The sequence below is a fragment of the Lonchura striata genome, chromosome 1A (assembly GCF_050655825.1).
Source record: "Lonchura striata isolate lonStrDom1 chromosome 1A, ASM5065582v1, whole genome shotgun sequence".
In the NCBI taxonomy this organism is placed as follows: domain Eukaryota; kingdom Metazoa; phylum Chordata; class Aves; order Passeriformes; family Estrildidae; genus Lonchura; species Lonchura striata.
The window spans coordinates 32,132,927-32,143,559 of record NC_140741.1 but is presented as its reverse complement, the minus strand read 5'-3'; positions in this window follow the sequence as shown (position 1 = coordinate 32,143,559).

Genomic DNA, 10,633 nt, shown 5'->3' with positions numbered 1-10,633 from the left:
AGGTTTAACTACTGCAGAGATCTATGAGGTTTATTTAAAGATGTGTTCAGTCATTAAAGGTGCTTTGTAGTTGTCACAGTAAAGGGCTAGGCTTAGAATCTTAATGTTATTTCCCTTTCTGAGGATCTTTCTGCCAGCTCATCTGCTATTATTTTGGTTCCTTGTGGGTAATATCTCGCTGGCATCACATCAAGCTCCTGATTCTAACTAGTTTAGACTCAAAATGCCAATAAATAGCAGGAAGTAAATCTGAAGAAAAAAAGACCGTTTTTAGTCTGTGCCCTTTTCTGATGACATGGAGGGAAGTGTGTAGCCTTTTCTTGTCTGTAAAAAGGAAGCTCAAATTACTCTAGTTGTGGGGGGGAAGCCCTAACCACACTTCTGGCCATCAATTCATTTTCCATATTTTTTGATTTTGTTCCTTTTTTATTTTAGACTTGTTTCCCCAGTTTTTAATGCAAATCTGTAAATATGCTAAACCTAGTCCCTGAAAAGCTCAGTTCCCTATTGTTGGAACTCTAGTCACAGAAATAAAAGATTCTACAGTTGAGATTGCTTAGAAAAATCACAGTGTCATATGAGAAGAAGACTTAAAAGTGAATATTTAGAGTTTTGCTTTGGAATGAGAAATTCCTTTTGCTTAAGAAGGGAGGATTCAGGTATGCTACAGGAGAGATGATCCCAGCACCTAGTGCACTTCTTCAGGGAAACATGTTTCTAACCACAAGAGGTCCCTGGAGAAATTCCAGTAGCTGACAGTAATTAACATCTTCCACTCCAGTGATTTCACATGTTCACAGCTGCTCAGAGGGATGGCAGCAGGGCTGTATGGGTGAGCTTCAAAGGGCTACCAGAAAAGCGATTCTGAAAACACATTTGTAAAGCTATTGTTGATTGCTGAGCCGGGGACTTTCAACATTTCCACAAGAGCTGATGTTACTTTCCTTAGCTTCATGGAGAATCAGAGTTGAAACGCTCTGTTTTGAAACATAAAAACTAGGTTTTCACCTTTTGCTACTGAGGCAAAATGCATTAAAAGGATAAAGGTCAAAAGGACACGGGCACGAGTGCTGACTCCCCTCTGGGATTAGCTCAACATAAAAGGTGTGCTTTCAGTGCTGCACAGGCAGCTTTGGTCGTGAAACTCCCCTGTACACTAATAGAATCCATGTGGCTGAAACACCATATACTGAAAGTAATGATTTGTAAAAATAGCTTTTCATTACAGTTGAAAGTTGGAAAATTATGTGTTAATACAGTTCCAATTAGCTGAATGTTTCTGCCAAAATGAGGAAGTCGGTGACAGCTCTTGGTTTCTCTTGTGCTTCTATCTGGTACTAATACCATTAAATGTTACTTCTCTGGTATCCTCATCTTCATACTCTCTCCCCACTAGGTTGGTTTTCAACAGCACAAAGCTTGAAAAATAAAATTCAGCAGGTCATTCAAAACACTTTAAAACAACTAGTTTAAATCAGGGCCTGTTTTAAGCTTGAAAATTTGGTTTAACAATACTCATACCTATGCATGTATGTCTGGTAATGGCTTCAAAATACATATTTTAAATAAATTCTAATACTGAAATATCTTTAACAATGTAGTGTTTTGTGTAATTCATATCCCGAGTAAAGCTCATTTCGCTGAGTGCATAAGCATGCACTCTCTTCTTTTTTTCTCTCTTTCTGTTAACTGAGCTTATATTTACTGAAGCAGCCGAATAAGAGCCCTTTGCAAATAACTATTGAAAGATGTTAGGAAGATTAACTAGGGTGTGTTCCCACCAAACACTTATGGTTCTCTCTCAGTGGTTTAGTGACCTCTGTTGGTGAAATTAAAGTATATGTTCCAAAAATAAGAATCCATAAATTGGGGAGATTTTAAAGCACTGCTGGCTGATATTTTTACATATGAGTGAGTATGGCGGATACTTAATTATCACATAATGCTTGAAGGAATAGTTCACTAAAAATGAAAAATTTTGTATTACTACAAATGCAAAAATGACTTCTCAATAAAAATGGGAGAGGGGAGTATGTATTCAAAAGGTTGTCAAATCTGCATCTGATGTTATAGTGCTAACCTGCCTGGTGTGCCCCAGTCACCTACATGACTCTTGGCATGAGCATTTACAACCATATTAGCCCTCATTCTTCCACTTCATTTCAGCAACCATGAGAGTCACTTGTCTTCTGGCATGCAGATGGGCAATAATTCTCAGTGGTATAACTAGACAACAGAATGTAGTGGCCCTATCAGCCTCATATTAGTGGATTTTTTCCTACTAACAGCAGCGATGTCACAATTCATAGCAGCGGTCAAGATGGCAGTGTTTTAGTTTCATTGCAATACAGTTTTTGATACTGTCCCAAAATATTCTCTGCTTGTAAATTTGCAACTACTGAGTTTCATGGTTATCTGTGATTTTAAAATTTAATATGTTTTTGCCTACAGCATTTCTTCAGGTAGCTAAGTTACCAGAGACATATTAAGCTTTGGTTATATTGCAGAACTGCTGAACAAAGTAATAAGGAGGCCACAAATCCATGCAACTAAAAATTATTTTTAATCTGTATAAGACAGGATTCTTAACTATTTTCAGGGAAAGTTTGTCTCATAACTGATGAATTCATATTATCACTAAAAAATGGGTCCACATAGACATACTAGCTCTTTTTTTGCTGAAGTGACAATTCCAGAGCTGTGGTGTAACTCAAAGCAAAATGAGGAGCAGAAACATGTATCCATTAAATTCTTGCAGACATTTTCTTAGTTTGCAATTCCACCCCTTTTTTCCCAATAAATTTAAAAGGTATTCAATCTTCCTGTCCTTTACTGCTCATAATTATTATTTGTAATACAGCCCGACACACTTAAGTTTTAAGAAACATTAAGTGGTTTGCAATACTCTGATAAATTGGCATGTTTATATCTCAGATGCTAGGATTTCCTTTTCCTTAAAATGCTATGAAGGAAATTGCTTGCCTGCGGAAACATTCTGCTTACATAATAATATAAATTCAATATAGGTCTCAGATTAGCTGTGTTTAAGCTCTAATTAATAAGGTCTTAGTAAGAACGTTATCTATTATAGCTAATACTCTGCTAATTGACTACACAAACCATTATGTAAAAAGCTGCTTATACTAGTCCACTCAGAGAATTAGTGAGATGCATACTTTGACTTGCACTGTTTCTCAGGTAAATCTGTGTTAAACATCACAATTAGATTTAAGTCATAGTCAGAAAAGTGACTTGTGGATCAATATGATTCTTTCTTTACTATTATTGACTCAGCAGTCACTTTAAGTCTCCAATTAGGAGTACAGAAAGATTGCACAAAATTATACTGAAAACTGAAGTATGTCAGTATTTTGCTCTATTATGTACAGAATCCTGAAGCCAATGTTTTATTATTTTATGAATAATTGTCTTTGTTATAGCTAGGTGGATGCTTTTTTTTTTTTTTTGTCTGCATGTTAGTGCTAATAAAAAAAATGCTCTTTTCTAGAAATAAAAAATTTGCTTGAGAAACTTACTCTGGTAATTATGAATGGCCTGGTTTCAGGGATGAAGTTTCTCTCTCCTCTTTTCTGCTTCCTTTCTTTTAGGACAGGAAAATATAAGCACAGTCTATTGGAATTAGAATATATAAATATGTTAACAAGCATATGTTATCAAAGGTTGGAGTGACGATTCCCCATAATTTATTTCTTTTCCAGAAGTATCCAAGCCTAATAGAGTCATGAAAGGGAAAAGTCTCCTTCAAGATCATCCTAAGGAGAGATGTCCATTACCTGTGGGTAAATACTCCTGTGTTCAGACTCTGTGCAAAGATTTTGGGGTGGAGAGAGGAGGGGGGGAAGAGGAGGGTAGTTTGTTTGTTTGATTGTTTGTTTGTAATGTCTAAGTAATATCAAAATCCTTAAAATATAAGGATTTACCAGCATAGAAAAATGTAAGAGATCACTGCTTTGCAGAGGAAAATTTGTCTGTTGTCTGGGCACATATAAATGGATAAAAAACTTAACCCACAGGAAGGCAGATTAAGTTGTGGTAAGGAAGAGTTTTATATCTGTAAGGCTAGCTGAACACCAGAGTAAACAGACAGTGGATAGTAAATCAATATTTTTAGAAAAAAGCATTTTTTATAAATCATCTAGAAGATACAGCTCTTTTAAGATTACTTTGAATTTCTTCAGCCATTTGATCTTGAATTACCAAGACAGATTTCAGTTACAACATTCATCTGCTTCTTGAAACAATATAAAATTTATTGACAGTGCTGGTTTTGCTACTGGCAAAACCAAAACTTTTTAATGTAGATTTGACCTAATCAATAGCAGTAGTGACATATTTTCTCATGATGGTGAGGCTATGGAACTAATGACCTTTTCTCATAGCCAGCGTCAGCTAATTTGTTCTTCCCAATATCCTTTCCTTTTGCTGATGCATTGGTCTTAAGATCAATAAACTGATCTTTCTGATAGCAACCCAGCATAAGTGAGGGAATATGCACTTGTGTCTGGGATGTGATGGAAGAGAGATAGTACTGCTGAAGAAAGGATATGTCTAATAACAAAATTTTCCCTAGTCAGTACCATCAAGCATTCCCCCTAATTTCCATTTGATAACTTCTGCAACAAGGAATTTGTAAAGAACATGACAAATCTTGCTATTTTTAACTTCACGTGCAAATTATTTTAAGTGGCTTTTCTTCAAATCAGGTGCTGAGCACTTGCTTGTGAGGTGTACAGTACCTCAAGTACTGATGCAGTGAAAGAACTAAGGTCACTCAGAATCCTACACAAGTCAAAACTTAAGTCACGATCATGTTTATATATCTCAACAGTATCCCCTACTTTTTAACCAGCTTCACAGTTATATTTGCAAATGAGAAAATACATTAAACATTTCAGAACTGTTAATCAATGACAATGCTTTACAGCTATTAATGAAGATAAGTTGCAATGAGAAAAAGTAATGCAAATGAGTTGAGATATCATAATTGCATTTATTGTTTTATGTCAAGCTCTATGATTTTCCTATTTCTCTGTCATTTTGAGTCTCCTCAGCAGGCATGAGCTCCACTGCCCTCTCTAGGATATTTTTATCAATATTCACAGTTTAATATATGGGATTCAAATATATTTAAAGGAAAACTTCTGGAACTGATCTTGATAATCTTGGTTAGTCCCTATCTAAACCATGATTTTTGAGTGCATTTTAAAGATGCACTGTTCCCAGTTTAGTGCTTGTTGTGGTGATGCACTCAAGTAGCTTTAATAGTTGAGGATCACCATTTCCTCTGACAACTCCTACCCAAAGTACTCTTGGTATAGGACCCAATTCTGCAGTTCTTGTCCAAAAATTCCAATCATATCAAGAGATTTTGTCTGTGTGATGACTACAGAGATATCCCTTAACTTGTGGCAAAAGCGTGTCTGCCATAGAGAGAAAATAAATAAGAAAGCCTGAAGTTGTAAAGGAAACCTATCCTGCAATGCTGAAAAGCAGTAGAAAAAGGAGAAAGAAGCCCTTCTATCTTTCAGAAGTCATAGCTGCACCTCTCTGTAAGACAACAAATGTTATTTGGAAAGCAGGGGCAAGGTAACTTGAAAGAAAAGCAGAGCATAAAAATCATCTCAAAACATGAGTCCTTGGTGGAATTTTAGTTAATACCACAAAGAGCAGTTACTCACCCCTGAGATTAGCTCAATTGGATAGGGCATGCTAACAAATTCCAGTTCTTTTTCTCCATGTAACTGCCTGTTGGTGCAAAAAAGGGTTCATAACAATGCTGATCATAATTTATACCTCTCTTTTCCTCTGCTGAACAGATTTTCTCTATCACCAACTAATGACACAATCCAACTCCTTTTAAGGCCTATGACAAGCTCCTACTGATACAGGTGATGAGGGGAACATTGGTGAGTTACATTTTCTGAATAAGTAATGCACACTTTCATATTCTTTACTAAGTTATATCCTTATTATTTACTTTTATTTTAAAACTAATATCATGATGGCAAAAACTGCACTGGTGCCAGTGGTTCTTTTCACCCAGATATTTTCACAGTTCTTTAGAGACTTCATACAGTGATTATGAATATATATATATGATGGCAACTTTTGTTTATATCTTACTGCCATCTTATAACTTTCTTACTTCCAGAACAAAGTAATATAGTTGACAACACCGAATATTTAGCCAAGTTATTAACAGACCTAAAATTATTTACCCTTTCTGACCAATTTTTCTGTTTTCTTGTAAAATATTTAATTTCTTTAACGGAAATTTCAAATGACACAAGTTCACATATATTACTATATATATATATGTATTCATAAATATAGTAAAATTGATATGATATGATATGATATGATATGATATGATATGATATTACATTATATTATATTATATTATATTATATTATATTATATTATATTATATATATTATATTATATTATATATTAATTTGTATTAATTTAATTTATATTAGTTTGTTTTATATATATATAAATATTTCTAACTCTGATAGTAGATTTCTCTAATGAACAGATTAGTTCAATCTGTTCAATCGCTGACAACTGAGTACCACAAATGGTGGTCATCAAGGCAATATTAAAAAGTCATAAAGAATCCCTGGACAAACTCAAGATTATCAAAAGTTTTTGCAGGTCTTGCAGGTGGCCAGTACAAGCCTTGCGTGGCACTGGTGACAAACTGGAATGGAAGGAGCATAGTGATAAGGCATCAAATGACTTGGTGTGCTGGGTTTCTGCAGGGAAAAATTACCATTCACAGAGGGCATGTTTGTTCTCTAGTACTGTACTTCTGCACTCCAGCTGCTAAAATTGAATACAATTGATTTCCAATTGGCTTAGACCTGGAAAAAAATACAAACATTTGTGCTGAAATTAAAGTATCTTGACATATCTAGATTAACCTTTACAATGCTGTTAATTGACTCAAGTTAATGCAAACAACTCAGAGGAGCAAAAAACTCCAGAATCAGAGATGTCAACTAAGAGACTGTCTACTCAAACTTTCTGCAAGTATGTTTTCCCAGGTAAAATTTTGAACTAGCACCTCTTTGAGAACTATGGATAATAAAAAGTGGTTCATTTTCTGTTTTGACGCTAGTTTTATATGAAGCCTGTTTGGGAACCTTTGTTGGAGTACCTGTTACCCCAATTTAGCTGGAATGGTTTCAATTTTCAACTGAAACCCTGGTCTAGGTAGGTAGATCAGTACTTTCCACAGCCTGATGTCTGGTTCTCAAGTATATTTCCATGTAGATTTGCCTTAGATGGTGATTTGCTTATTTAAAGGGCAATATGGGGTATGAAAGTGTTATGTAAATATATGCTTTGCAACTACAGTAGTGGCCATTTTAAATAAGTAAATGTCATTTTAAAAATTACAATTTGAAGAAAAATTGCAATGGCATCTTTTTCTGAATACAGGTGCTCACTAATTACCTAAAACTATGGAGCAGCTACTTGCAACAGATTTACCCTGCACATGCATTTCAGTCTAACCAAATCAAAAACTGACTGGGGTGTGTTGCACAAATTTTGACCACAGGCTGGCCTGCATATGCCACTGTAATTTATACAGTTGATTACTTTCCACTTTCTCAAGGATATTAACTGGCATGAACCTTCATTTTTTTCATTTCCAGTAATTAATTCCCTGTAGAGAGTGACTGAAAATACTAAACAAAAGCTTTTAATCAGAAATTATTAGAGTTGCCCTGTCAGCCGTCTGTTAATCACCCTGCATTTTTGTATAAGGAGTGAAAATTTTATTAAACCTTATACTTAATTAAAACATATTGTTTCTGTAGCAGATTGGAACGTACTGACATCTGTTTAGACTTGCACCCTAAGATTCATTAAGAGTTGGTTTCCTGCAATATGCAGGCATTTAGAAATTCATTCTACTGGGCACTGAATGAAGATACAAAGGGTGAGGGTTGTAGCACACACAAGAATTCTTTTGTTGAAGGTCTTCCAAACCCCCACTGCAATGCAGACTGACAATGTAGTGAAGGAATGCTAATGAAATTGAATGGGATTAAAACTAGAAAGTTAAGAATAATGAGGGAAAAAAAAATTGTTTTGCAGATTTTGGGATTCATTGTGGCAGTCCGGTCTTGTGAGTGACATGGGCACTAGAATTTTGTACAATCATTCCTGTTTGAATCTTTATTAAAAAAAAAAAAAAAAAAAAAAAAAAAAAAAAAGTGATTTTTTGTAAGTTCACCACTTCTGGGGAAGTGACTACAGCAGCTTGTTGAAAGCTAATAAGACCTGAATGCTCTGGTGTAAGATTCCTCTAAAGATTCAGAAGGAAAAGTTTGAAAAAATTACAATGACCGATTATTGTTTATTATTACAGTGAGGTGTAAAGACTTGTAAAACATTGCTTGTTTTCAGTGTCTTTTTAATACATCAGCATCCTGCTACATCATCATTGTGTAGGAACATGTAAGAGGTGCATATCTTGTTACTGTTTTCTGGGAAGAATTTAATATCAGCCCCAAATTCTTGCCAGCGTGTGTTAGATGCTGCTCTATCCATCAAGATGACTGAACTGCAGTCATTTGGCCAAAACTGGTATTGTGTTGGCTTGTAAGACCAATCTTATCACTATGTCCACTGCTTGTTGTGTTTTGTAGAATCTCACTGTCATCAAGCTTGACAAGTTTTGCTCTGTTCCTGCCTGTTCCTTGCCCCAGGGCTCATCTTTAGCTACCTCGGTTTCTTATCTCTTCACTATTCTTTGCCATTTTCACACCACACCCTTTAGTTTCGTCTACCTCTTGACTATCTTGGTTTCTCTGTCTCTTGCCTCTAGCCCCAACGTCAGGGATTTGCCAACAGCTTTCCCAAGTGTATTGCTGCTGTGAACTTTAGAGGGATTGCCCTGGGAACATATGGTCAGATGCAGCAGTAACAAGTGCAGTACCTCACTGAGAGCCAGATGCAGACATGGGTAAAAAGCCATTAATGTTTTATATAATTTCTATTTATCATTAGCAGCTGTTGATTAAGTAAGTAATATGACTGATCTCAGGCAATAAATGCAGCTTTGCTCTGAAGCACTTGCAGTCCAGAAAGGCAAACAGCAGGCAAAGTGTAAGGGGAAAGGGATGAATATATATTTTTTGAAACAATACCATCTATTTCTACTGGCCCTCTGCCTGGCCATTATTAACTTGCAGAACTTTGTAGGCATCCAAGCTGGATCTTCCTGCTGTTACTGGAAAATTTTTCTTGGCTCAGATATGCAAATAATTTCCTTTCAAACTCAACACTATGTTGTTACAATATCCATTTTGAGAATCTAGTGGTCAAATGTGATGATTGTCTTTTGGAGCACCTCACAGGGACACTATTGTTGTGTGTTAGTGACCTTACATCTGGGAACAGCCTTGCTTAGGGCTTCCCAAATCTATGTCTTACAAGGCCATATGACAGATAAGTGTAAAGTTCCATGCCTTATTTAAAAAATCCTTGACACAGTCATGCCACTTGTGACTCTTTGTACTGCTGTGACATGACCCTGACACAGCAAATATTCTTGTGTATTATGTATGCAAGGGTGTCACTACAGAAGGAGGATTATGTGAGGTCATGGCTAGAGTCTGATCCTGCCTCAGTCCCAGATGTACAAGCAGAAAACTGTTGAGTGGATTAATATGTAAGTGGCTTTTAGAGGCAACTGCCCTCTTATTTGACATTGCTAGGTGAACAGATGCTAGATGTTGCTAGATATTGCTAGGTGTTGTTGGATGGCCCCAGTCTTTTCAACAACCATCTGCATTAACTTATAACATAGGATAACCTTGGACAAGAGCAGCCAATGGAAGTAGACCACCTTTGTCACACTCATGAGCTTATTTTTACTTCTTTAGGCATGTACACATTACTCTATTTTTATCCCTTGACAGCAATGAGACTTAGTCAGAGTTGATAGCTGATCTCATCTCCTCTTCATCAACCAAAGACAAAATCTAGTCAGAGAAACCCTATCACTTCTACTAGGAAACTGTACAAGCTACAGTCAATCTGTTAAAATAGAAGACACACCAAAGCACAAAACATTGATAGAAGTAGGTGTGTAATGTAGGCCTTTCTTTCAAGCTACACAAGTGGACTTCCCTGGCAGAATGGAGCTGCTTGAGGAGATCTTTCACTGCCTAACTTATTGTTTCCAGATTCATTACATTAGTACTCTAGAATGACAAGTAACAAAATCTCATCTACCACATACATAGGTACCCATCAAGCCTACATGTTCCTCTTGGAAAAAAGGGCTTAAGAGTCATTCAAATATCTTATAAAAACTATTACTGCTGATGCATATGAATTCTGTGGTTTTTTTACCTATATCAGCCCTTGTTAAAATGAAAATCAAACCATATCCTATTGTCAGGTTTCCCTTCTATCTCCTTACCCATTGCTATTTTTCACTCTTACCAGTATGTCTTCACTTTGCCAGCAGTTACCTTGCTAAAGTGGAGAGAAAGAAAGATATCTCAGAACTTGATTAGCTTGAATTCAGAAATTAATGTTGTCATCAAGTGGAGTGTTAACACAATGAAAGCAAACTTGACTTTCAGAA